Here is a 10,567-nt window from a genome sequence, read left to right as displayed (position 1 = left end):
CTCACTCCAAGTAGCTCTCCCGGAAAGTTTCCATACCTCCCATATTCAGAAGCCAAAGCATTTGGTAGTTGAAATTCATGCCAAACTTGAAACAGATGAAACCAAGTTAGTTTCCACTGAAGAAAGCTTCCAGTGGGGTTCCTGAAGGCTCACTATTGGTGGTAGTAGTATGCCAGCTGCATGGAATTTGAAGATAACCCTTAAATTTGGGGAAAATATTGAATTCTGTAGTGAACTAGCCAATCCAGGAATTTACACAGGTGGAGGCTACTCTCCAAAAGGTGGATGAGAACATTCATGTTCAACAAAAACATTTAGACGAACACCATGGAGCTTTAGATTTCCTCCTGCTTATGGTGGAGGCATGTGCAAGCTGCTAAATAGAACTGCGTGTTGCACTTAACTTTCCCCTGATTTTACCAAAAAGGTACTGGAAGGCTGAGAGTGTAGTTCAGCGAAAGAGTGCTTGCTTACAATATGTGAGGCCCTGGATTCTGATTCAATCCTCAGCACCACAAATATAAAAGAACGTGGCAGAACCAGGTATGGTGCCTGTATTCCCAATTACCCTGAAGGCTAAGATGGGAGGATAACTGGAGTCCCGGTGTCAAATATGAGCCTGGGCAACAATGAGATGGGACCCCTTTAAAAAATAATGATACAAAAATTAAAAGGGTGGCTAATATGGCTGTCTCCCTAGATACAGTCATTGAATACAGTAAGAAAATTTCTGAGGGTAAGGGAAAACATAATATGTTCTCAGATGACAGTTACCTGGCAGGTTACTTCACAATGAACTGAACAAAGACTATAGACAACTGAACTAAAATACTGTCAAACTATATTTATTGCTTGAACTTTAAATTATTTGATTTTGGTCATTTTGTTCATTTCATTTGAGACTCCTATTAAGGAGTATACTTCAGTTTCTCCTGATACTCTTCATAAAAGTCTCCTTTGTGATACTTCCTCAAGGAGTCCTAAATGCTCATATTGCAGTCACCCTTTATACATTAACTGGTCTCATTATAATTAGAATAATAAAATGATGAAGAAAGCATAATAATCCAAATAATTTGAGATTGTGAACTGTGAATTCCATACTGACACTAAACAAGTCCCATCATAATGGCAATAGAAAGTGGTGTCAGTGCCCAAGATTTTGGTCGATCTCTCAAAATTGAAAGGCTGACCAAAAGAGAAATAAATTGCTAAATTAAATTAAATTTGGCCTAAAGCTATCTCTGTGTTTACTGAAGTGTAATGTAACTTAATATGTAAACAAACTATAACCTAATTTGAGAATAAAGTCATTCCCCCATCTCCACAGTTTTGCTTTCCATGGTTTCAGTTAATTGCAATCAACTGTGATCCAAAAATGTAAAATGAGAAATTCCAAAACCAAACAATTAACTTTTATTACAGTATGTCATTATAATAGTTCTATTTATTGTTAATTATTCTTGTTAATAGTTGAATGTGCCCACATTTATAAATTAAACTTTATCATAGGTGTATATGTATAGAAAAATACATAGCATATATAAGTTCGATGCTATCTGTGGTTTCAGGCATCTGCTGAAAACTGCTCAGACATGTTTGAATAACACAGGCTCTTTTTTATGTCACTTCCATGTTCTGTCTATAAATACTGCCTGCCCATGTAGAGCTTTCTCAGCCTCTTCTAATTCTGAGGGTTGCCTGATTCATGAATCGTTCTTTGTTCAAATAAACTCTTCTAAATTCAACTTGCCTAATATTTTTCTTTTAATCATTTTAAGGACAATTTTTGATGAATGAAAATCAAGATCATAATTAATTCACAATTTTAACCACTCTTTAAGACCTCTTAAATCTATAGACAGGATTAGAGAGCATTAAATTTTCAATAAGATGCTGATAAAACTACCATGTAGGTGTTAACAAAAGATGATGGCTCTCACATAATCCAATACAGAATTCCATGCAAGACATGGCTGTTATTTAGCCTAAAGTGAAAGTTGGCAAATTATAGTCCCTAGCCAAATCCTTCTTCATGTTTGCTTTTGCAAATAAACTTATTGGAACACTTCCATATACATTCATTTATGTATTGTCTGTGATCTATGACTGCTTTTGCTATATGAAGGTAGAATTACTCAGCTGCAGACAGAGACTATATGTGTCTCATAAAGATCAAAATATTTATTATCTGACACTTTACAGAAAAAAAATTACCAACCCCTTACTGGAGTATTAGCAGTGCTGGAAGTGATAAACGAATGAGCATATTATATTTTGGAAACAAAATAGGAATAATCTTGGTGTGTCTTAGAAGAAACAGTAGTGTGGCAGGAACATAAAATATACCATATTTATTGCTTTTTCTATTTTATTTCCTAGCACATTTGTATATACCTTTTTATTCACCCATTAATTCATTCATTCCACAAATATTGAAGTTCCACTCTGTACCAGACATTGTGTGAGCTGCTACACACACATACACACACACACACTCACATGTGCATGTGCACACATACGCACACTCATCATCACCATCATAATGGATACCAAGAAGTAAATGCATACAATGCTTAGTTACTAACAATAAGTGCTAACTAAAATTGAGTAATAAATGGAGGGCAACTAATGCAAAAAGGGAAACAAACTTTTGTTCCACTACCCATTTGGTATTTATCTGAAATTGCATGTCACTTTCCTCAAATTGTAACTGAACCACATTTTTCATGGTTGCTCATACCTCTTCTTCAATCACTAAAAGAACACTATCATCATAGCAGCTACTACTCACTCATATACTGTATTTGAGACATGTCCAGGTGCTTTACATATTATCATTACAATCATGTGAGATAGATACTACTGTTATGCCCGTTTATGGAATAAGAAACTGAGAATCAGTGCGGTTCTTTATCTGAAGTTTCATAGATACTCCATCAAGTAGAAGTCAGGAAAACTATCTTTTTCTTCCTCCTCTGCTCTGCCTTGCTGCTGTATGGTATCATCCACCAAAGGTATCACTACCATTGTTATTATCAACTAATATCTAGGCCAAAGTCTTCTGTCTAGAGCATTAGTGGTAGAGTACAGGGTATTGTTTCTTTAAGCTCTTAGTATAGTTTATTATACACATCAACTATATAGGACCAACAAACAAATTTTGTGAAAGAACTCTTTGTAGGTTTTATTTGTGCTTTCCTTATAGTTTCTGACCTATGTCTAGGGCAGAAGATTACCTATCTTAGCTCTGAAACTTAACCTGTTGTGTAATGCTGGTGAAATTGCTTAACCTATTTGTGCCTTAGTTGCCTTATTGTTAAGGTAGGGATAAAAATATTATCTGCTTTAAATATTTGTAATGAAACACTTAGCCTGATGCTTGCCATGTAGTACAGGTTTAATAAATACTGGTTCCTATTATTTAAGGCAACTGTCTTCTTTTAACTCATAAACAAGCATGTTTTGACTATCAACTTCTTGTCTCTTTCTCTCTACTTTGTTGTTTTCACCTTACTTTTATTGATTTCATTTGCTCTAATTGCTACTGTCATGCTCTTTCCTGTTACTGGACTTTGGATCATGCTGTTCCCTCTGTTTGGAATGTTCTTCCTTTTCCTATTTGCCTGGCCAAGTCCTGTTTGTTCTTTAAACATAAGGGCATAGAATATATCTAGGATTTATTTATCATTTTATACCCAGAGTTTAGTACAATGTCCTACATTCACTAATGTTTGCTCTGGGATGAATACAATGCAGACTAAATGTACACTGTCAACTTATTCAGTTTGTACTGTTAATATTAATGTATATTGTGTCTATAGTTTTGTTTGTCTACTCACTGGTTCTAGGCAATTCTCAACAAAGACTCATTAAGCATAGACACATGATCTGTTTGGAAAAGAAATATAAGCAGTACAAGTTTTCTGCTCTGAAGAAGCTACTGCTTCACTGGAGGACAGAGATGTAAAAGGAGAAATTACCATCCAGAATTAGTCATATACATGAGGTCTATACTAGATCCATTGGGCATATTGGACACATGGAAAAGGAGAATATAAACTAACTTTGAAAAGACAGTGAAAGAACATAGAGAAGGTAATCTCTAAAATGAGTAAGAAGTGATAAGTATCAACTTCCTAAATAAATGTGGGTAGAGCTTCTATGGAGGAATGAATTCTAGGGTATAAGTGTGGAGTATTATTAAAAGGGTCTTTGGAGTGGAGACTTTTTCTTCTGTATATCTTTTTTTTTTTTAAGAAACTGGTGTTTATTTTAACTTGTACAAGGCATTTCCTTTCTTACTTTTTGTCCTTAGATCAATATTTTTCATCTCTAATAGTATGATAATGTATAATACTCCAGAATTGCTTAGTTTTCAATGTATATGCATTGAATTTTCTTCTTTATTCTTTCAGTATTTTTCCTCTGTCCTGTATTTTTATTGAAGATATTATTTCACTACACTTTTTAGTCTTTCCTTCTAATATGTACTGTTCTTAAATTTTTAAAAAATTTTTTTGGTGTACCTTTATTTTATTTACTTATTTGTATGTGGTGCTTTGGATAGAACCCAGTGCCTCACACATGTTAGGCAAGTGGTCCTTGCCTGGCTACAACCGCAGCCCCAGTTCTTAAATTTTTACTTGTGTAAAGTGTTTATTCTTAATGGTTTGTTCCCCTCTAGTGTTCACTGTATTTAGCATCCTATCTGAACTTGGATTGAAGCTATTCAAGTTAACTCACAGGAGTCCAGCAATGACTGGTTGTGAAGTAGGCAAGTTCAAGAAAGTGGCCAAAGGGTGATGGAAGAATTTTAGTGCTAGTTCACTTCAATAAGAAGCACAGTGAGGGGCTTGGGATATAGCTCAGTTGGTAGAGTGCTTGCCTTGCACGCACAAGTCCCTGGAGTCAGTCCCCAGCACTAGATCACTGAAATGGTAGGTAGGCAGGCAGGCAGGCGACCTGAGTTTTACAGCCAGAGTAGCGTTGCGGTTTGTGTGTTCTCCTTCCCGAAACTATGCCCCCAAATCTGTTCAATGAAGGCAATTGAGTAACGCGTCCAGGCCCAGGCCCAATCCCTCTGGAGGTAGGTCTTTAAAGCGCCTCTGCAGCGGGTTAGGTAAGCGGCGCGTAGACACAGCACCGGCCGGAAGGAGTGAGGCGGGGCCTCAAGGCTCTCAGGAAGGCCCGAGCGGACTGGGGGAGGGGAGCGCGGGCCAGACAATCTGGGGGGGGGGAGCAAACGGCCTTGCAACTGTGCATTCCAAGGCCCTCCTTGTTTGCATTTCTACCCATTCTGCGGAGTTGGGAGTCGCGACCTCCAGCACAGGTAGGTCCAGCCGCGTGGGTCGGGTAAGGGGTATCTTTGGCTGTGGATTTGCCTAGGCTCTGGCTTTGGGGCCTGGTGCAGTGGGCGGCGGCGGCTCTCCCCTGCTGCTCCACCTCAGAGTGGTGGTACTCACCTTAACTCTGGTGGAAGAGAAGGACACTCCCGCCTTGCCTTCAGGGCTGGCGTCACAGTTTGTGCCAGTTGCGCGACTGAGTATCAGCGTGGGGCTAAATGGGCCTAGCGCTCGGGAAGAGCTGCAACAACTGGAGCGAGCTGGCGTTGGGACTGACGCTTTGCGTACATTGTTTTCAACCTCAGTCAAACCTTGCAGCCCTGGATCTGTCAGTCACTTGATGTCTAGACTTTAGCAAGTCCCTACCTCTCCGTACCTCACTTACCCTTCCCTTGCAATGGAAAGAGAAACTCAACTCTTGCAAGACCTTCCAGCGCTGCCTTCTTTAGTGCTCAGATCAATTAATGTTCTCTGCCCAGATTTTACCCTTTGTCTGTCCCTCCAAAACAAGGGGTGGCCGAGTAGGGTATTGGGGAAATTACCTAAGAAGTTCACTGTTCGGAAAACAACTCTGAAGAGCCCTTTAATAATACTGGAAACGGAATTCATGTTATGCATAACTTGAATGTCAACTCTGAATAAGCTCTTCTGGATGTTTGACCTTTTAGGATTTTAGCTACGTGATTGCATACTATTATATATGTCGTATATTACATTGCTAGCAAAACTTTCTTGAAAGAGTTGAGTGAGTTAATCCCTAAGTAAGCACTGAAAGAAAACCTTGAGCTCTCATATTTAGAAATACTTCCATAATCCCCTCATACAAAACTCTCTTACAATTGATTCTTTTTAAAAATATTTTTAGTTGTAAATAAACACACAGTATCTTTATTTATATTTTTATGTGATGCTGAGGATCACACCCACGGCCTCACACATGAGAGGCATGCACTTTACCACTGAGCTACACACCCAGCTGTACAATTGCTTCTTAACTTGATATTATACACAGTTGATTTTACATTAGTTAACTGTAAAAATAAATAAATACTATAGATCAACATCCTGATGTCAACTTTCAATTCCTCCTCATAAGGAGCAGGTTTGATAATCATAGTGGAAACTATTAATTATGCAAAATATTTTTCACAACAACTACAAAACTATACTAATTTATCACATGCTTAAAAATATACTTTGCATCATAACCAGTAAGATGAAAGAAATGCACACTGGAGTGGTAGAGTCTGGGGGCTTCTTTAGTATGCCCCTCCCATTTTTTCACTTCTTGGCAGTGTGAACTGAGACCAATCACTTCCTTGTTTTGGTGTATGTACCAAGAATGATGAGTATTTCTGCATTTGTGCTTGTCAACTCTGAGAAGGCAGTAAAACATCCAAACCAATCACTCCATGTTTAAGATGTTTCTGACAGCTGTATTTTCTATCTGCCAAAGCTGGGGGGTGGTGAGTTAATAAACTCTTTGGTGGGGGCTTGGAGCCAAACCAAACAGATCAACTGACTGGCTACCGCTGTGACCCTCTGTCTACAAGGCCAAATGTCCCTCATGCTCATATGGTCTGGGCATGAACCTGCCATTGCACCACACATAAATTCGTAGGATAAGACTCTTGGGGAAGCCTGTGCCACACCTGCAGGTTCTAGCAAGGAGGACCTGATATATAGTGAGTGTTTTTCTGGGTGAGGGAGAGGCCTGATAATTTCTCAAATGGTCTGATGGAAATCGTGCAGGACATCTGTTGACCAGCATTCAGGGTGTGTTTAGGACTGGCCATTTGGCAAGAACGGGTGACTGCTTTGTTTAGCCATGTTTTTTATTCTGCTCATCTATTTTTACCCTATTCATCATACCCTATTTGTTTACTCCAAAGACAATCAACAAATGTCTGCTCTGTGCCAGGAATGCAACTTCAAGCAGTCTCAGTATAAGGCATCTTCATTCACCTCCACTGTCTATATGTAATCAGTATAAAATCTTGTCACTTCCACATGCTGAATATTTTTCAAATCCATGTTTCCCCACCCCACTACTCCAAATTTCAAACCAGCAATATTATTTTTAAAGTTTTAAATTTTAAAATACAAAATCACTGCTTCACTCTCAGACCTCAGAAGAAAACCACTTACCCAATCACAGTCAGCAGTGCCACAACAGACGGTAGCCTAAGGAGCTCTGCATGGTCACTCACAAATCATCAAAGAGATGACCTTTTTTTTTTTTTCTTTGCTTCCTAGGATGTTCTTAGTTGTGGTTTTTTTTTTTTTTTTTTCTTTTTTCCCTCTTGGTACCAGGGATTGGACTCAGGGGCACTTGACCACTGAGCCACATCCCCAGCTCTATTTTGTATTTTATTTAGAGACAGGGTCTCACTGAGTTGCTTAGGGCCTCATCTTTGCTGAGGCTGGCTTTGAACTCAAGATGCTCCTAGTCAGCCTCCCAAGCCACTGGGATTAGAGGCGTACGCCACCGCCTCCGGCTCAATTTTTTCTTTTGAGATATCTTTTACATACCATAAAATTGGCCTGTTTTGACTGTACACTTCAAGGATTCTTAGCAAACTTATCAACAGTTGTAGCCATCATGAAAATCTGACTTTAGACATTTCCATCAACTGAATGATATCTCATTTTCCTACTTGTAAGCCATCCTGTGACTACCAGCAGAACCAGGCAACCCCTAAGCTACTTTGTCTCTATGGATTTACCTACTACAGTCATTTCACATGACAGGAATCATAGAATAAGTGGCCTTTTGTGTCTGTGTTCTTATTCTTCTCAAAATGTTTCCAGGGCTCATCCTTATTGTAACATGAATCAGTACTTAATTCATTTTCATGACTGAATGATATTCCATGGTATGGAGAAGCCACATTTTTATAGTTTTTTTTTTAAATTAGTGCATGTTTTAGTCAGTTTTTTCACTGCTGTGATCTAAAGACCTGACAAGAACAATTACAGAGAAGGAAATGTTTATTTGGTACCCATGGTTTTAGAAGTCTCATCCATAATGTGGAGTCCAATTTCTGTGGACCTGAGGAGAGGCAGATGATGGCAGAAGGAAGTGGAGTTGGAAAGCACCTCAGGACATAGAAATCAGGAAATCAGAGGGACCTCCATTCACCAGGGACAAACAATATAGACCCCAAAGACTCACTCTCAGGGATCTACCTCCACCTGCCTACAGTTACTACCCAGTTAATCCTTCTCAGTGGATTATGTCATTGATTAGATCACAACTCTCATAATCTGATCATTTTACCTCTGAACATTCGTTCGTTTTACAGCTTTGGGGGGACAGTGCATATCTAAATCATAACAGTGCATATGGATATACATAAAGGTCAGGTTCACTGTGGTATATTCATATATATATACATAGGAAAGTTTGGTCAGATTCATTCTACCATTCTTCTCTTTTCCCATTCTTCCTTCCTCCCCCTCAATTCCCTCTACTCCACTGATCTCTTTTCTGTTTTCTTGGAATTTCCCCCAACTTTTTCTTCCTTTTTCCCCTCTTATTTTGGTCAAGCTTCTGTATCTCAGAGAAAACATTCAACCCATGACTTTCTGGATTTGGCTTATTTCACTTAGCTTGATGCTCTCCAGTTCTATCCATGTATCAGCATATGACCCAGCCATCTGCTTCTTGGTATATTCCAAAAGATTGAAAATCAGCACACTATAGTGATGCAGCCACACAATTTTTTAATTGTATGATTCTTTAATGTTTAATTATGTTGAAGAATAATATAATTCTTCTGTATGGCTGAGTAAAACTCCATTGTGTATCCATACCACATTTTGCGTATTCATTCATCTGTTAATGGGTACTGGGCTGCTTCCATAGCTTGGCTACTGTGAATTGTGCTGCTATAAACATTGGTATGGTTGCATCATTATATGTGCTGATTTTATATCTTTTGAATATATACCAAGGGGCAGAGTAGCTAGGTCATATGATGATTCCATTTCTAGTCATTTAGGAATGGAATTGAACCTAGGGGCACTTAACCACTGAGCCACGTCCCAAGCCCTATATATATATATATATATATATTTTATTTAGAGACAGGGTCTCACTGAGTTACTTTGAGCCTCGCTAAGTTGCTAAAGCTGGCTTTGAACTTGTGATCATCCTGCCTCAGCCTTCCAAGCTGCTGGGATTACAGGAGTGTGCTACCACACCTGGCCATTCTTAAAATCTTTTGAGGAATTTCCATAATGCTTTCCAGAGTGTTTGTACTAATTTGCCATTTCACACACTATGTAAGAATGTACCTTTTCCCCACATCCTTGCAAATGTTTATTATTATTTGTATTCTTTTTTAATATTTATTTTTTAGTTGTAGTTGGACACAATACCTTTATTTTATCTATTTATTTTTATGTGGTGCTGAGGATCTAACCCAGGGCCTCACAAGTGATAGATGAGCGCTCTACCGCTGAGCCACAACCTCAGCCCTATTATTTGTATTCTTGATAATTGCCATTCTGACTGGAGTAAGATGAAATCTCAATGTAGTTTTGCTTTGTGTTTCCCTAATTGCTAGAGATACTGAACATTTTTTCATGTTTTTATTTGCCACCCATATTTCTTATTTTGAGAAGTGTCTGTTTAGTTCTTTTGACCATTTATTAACTGGATTATTTGGTTTTGGGTATTAAGTTTTATGAGTTCTTTATATAGTCTGAATATTAATCTCCTATCTGAGGAGCAGGTGGCAAAGATCTCCTATAGGCTCTCTCTTCGTGCTATTAATCCTTTCCTTTGCTATACAGAAGCTTTTTAATTTTATGTTGTCCCACTTATTGACTCTTGGTTTTATTTCTTGAACTTTAGAAGTCTTGTTAAAGAAGTCAATGCCTGCACCACTATGTTGCAGTGTTTGATCTACATTTTCTTCTAGTAGTTGCAGAGTTTCTGGTCTAATCCTTGGCCTTTGATTCACTGAATTGACTTTCGTGCCAGGTGAGTGGGGTAGGGGGAGAAATCTAGTTGCATTCTTGTACATATGGATATCCAGTTTTCCCAACACCATTTGTTAAAAAAGCTTGTCATATCACCAACATGTTTTTGGCACCTTTGTCAAAGATCAGACCACTGCAACTATGTGCGTTTTTCTCTGTGCCTTCTATTCTGTCCCATTGGTCTTCATGTCTGTTTTGGTGCCAATACCATGCTGTTTTTGTTATTATAGCTC

The 10,567-nt window shown here is 38.4% G+C and overlaps 1 protein-coding gene across 4 annotated transcripts in view; it reads left to right on the top strand.

The window, feature by feature from the left end:
* The first annotated feature begins 5,196 nt into the window (after nucleotides 1-5,196).
* Tmlhe (trimethyllysine hydroxylase, epsilon) overlaps nucleotides 5,197-10,567 on the top strand; it is a 72,477-nt gene continuing 67,106 nt past the window's right edge. For 2 of the 4 annotated variants that reach the window (XM_071606830.1, XM_071606829.1), the window contains exon 1: nucleotides 5,199-5,332. The gene's annotated coding sequence lies outside the window, so the exon portion shown is untranslated. Of the gene's footprint in view, nucleotides 5,333-10,567 lie in introns of all 4 variants that reach the window. The other 2 variants (XM_034635434.2, XM_034635433.2) reach the window with 2 other exon arrangements.

Source organism: Marmota flaviventris, chromosome X, assembly GCF_047511675.1.
Source record: "Marmota flaviventris isolate mMarFla1 chromosome X, mMarFla1.hap1, whole genome shotgun sequence".
Lineage (NCBI taxonomy): Eukaryota > Metazoa > Chordata > Mammalia > Rodentia > Sciuridae > Marmota > Marmota flaviventris.
Note: the sequence above shows the minus strand (reverse complement) of the source record. Positions and strands in the feature narration are given on the sequence as shown.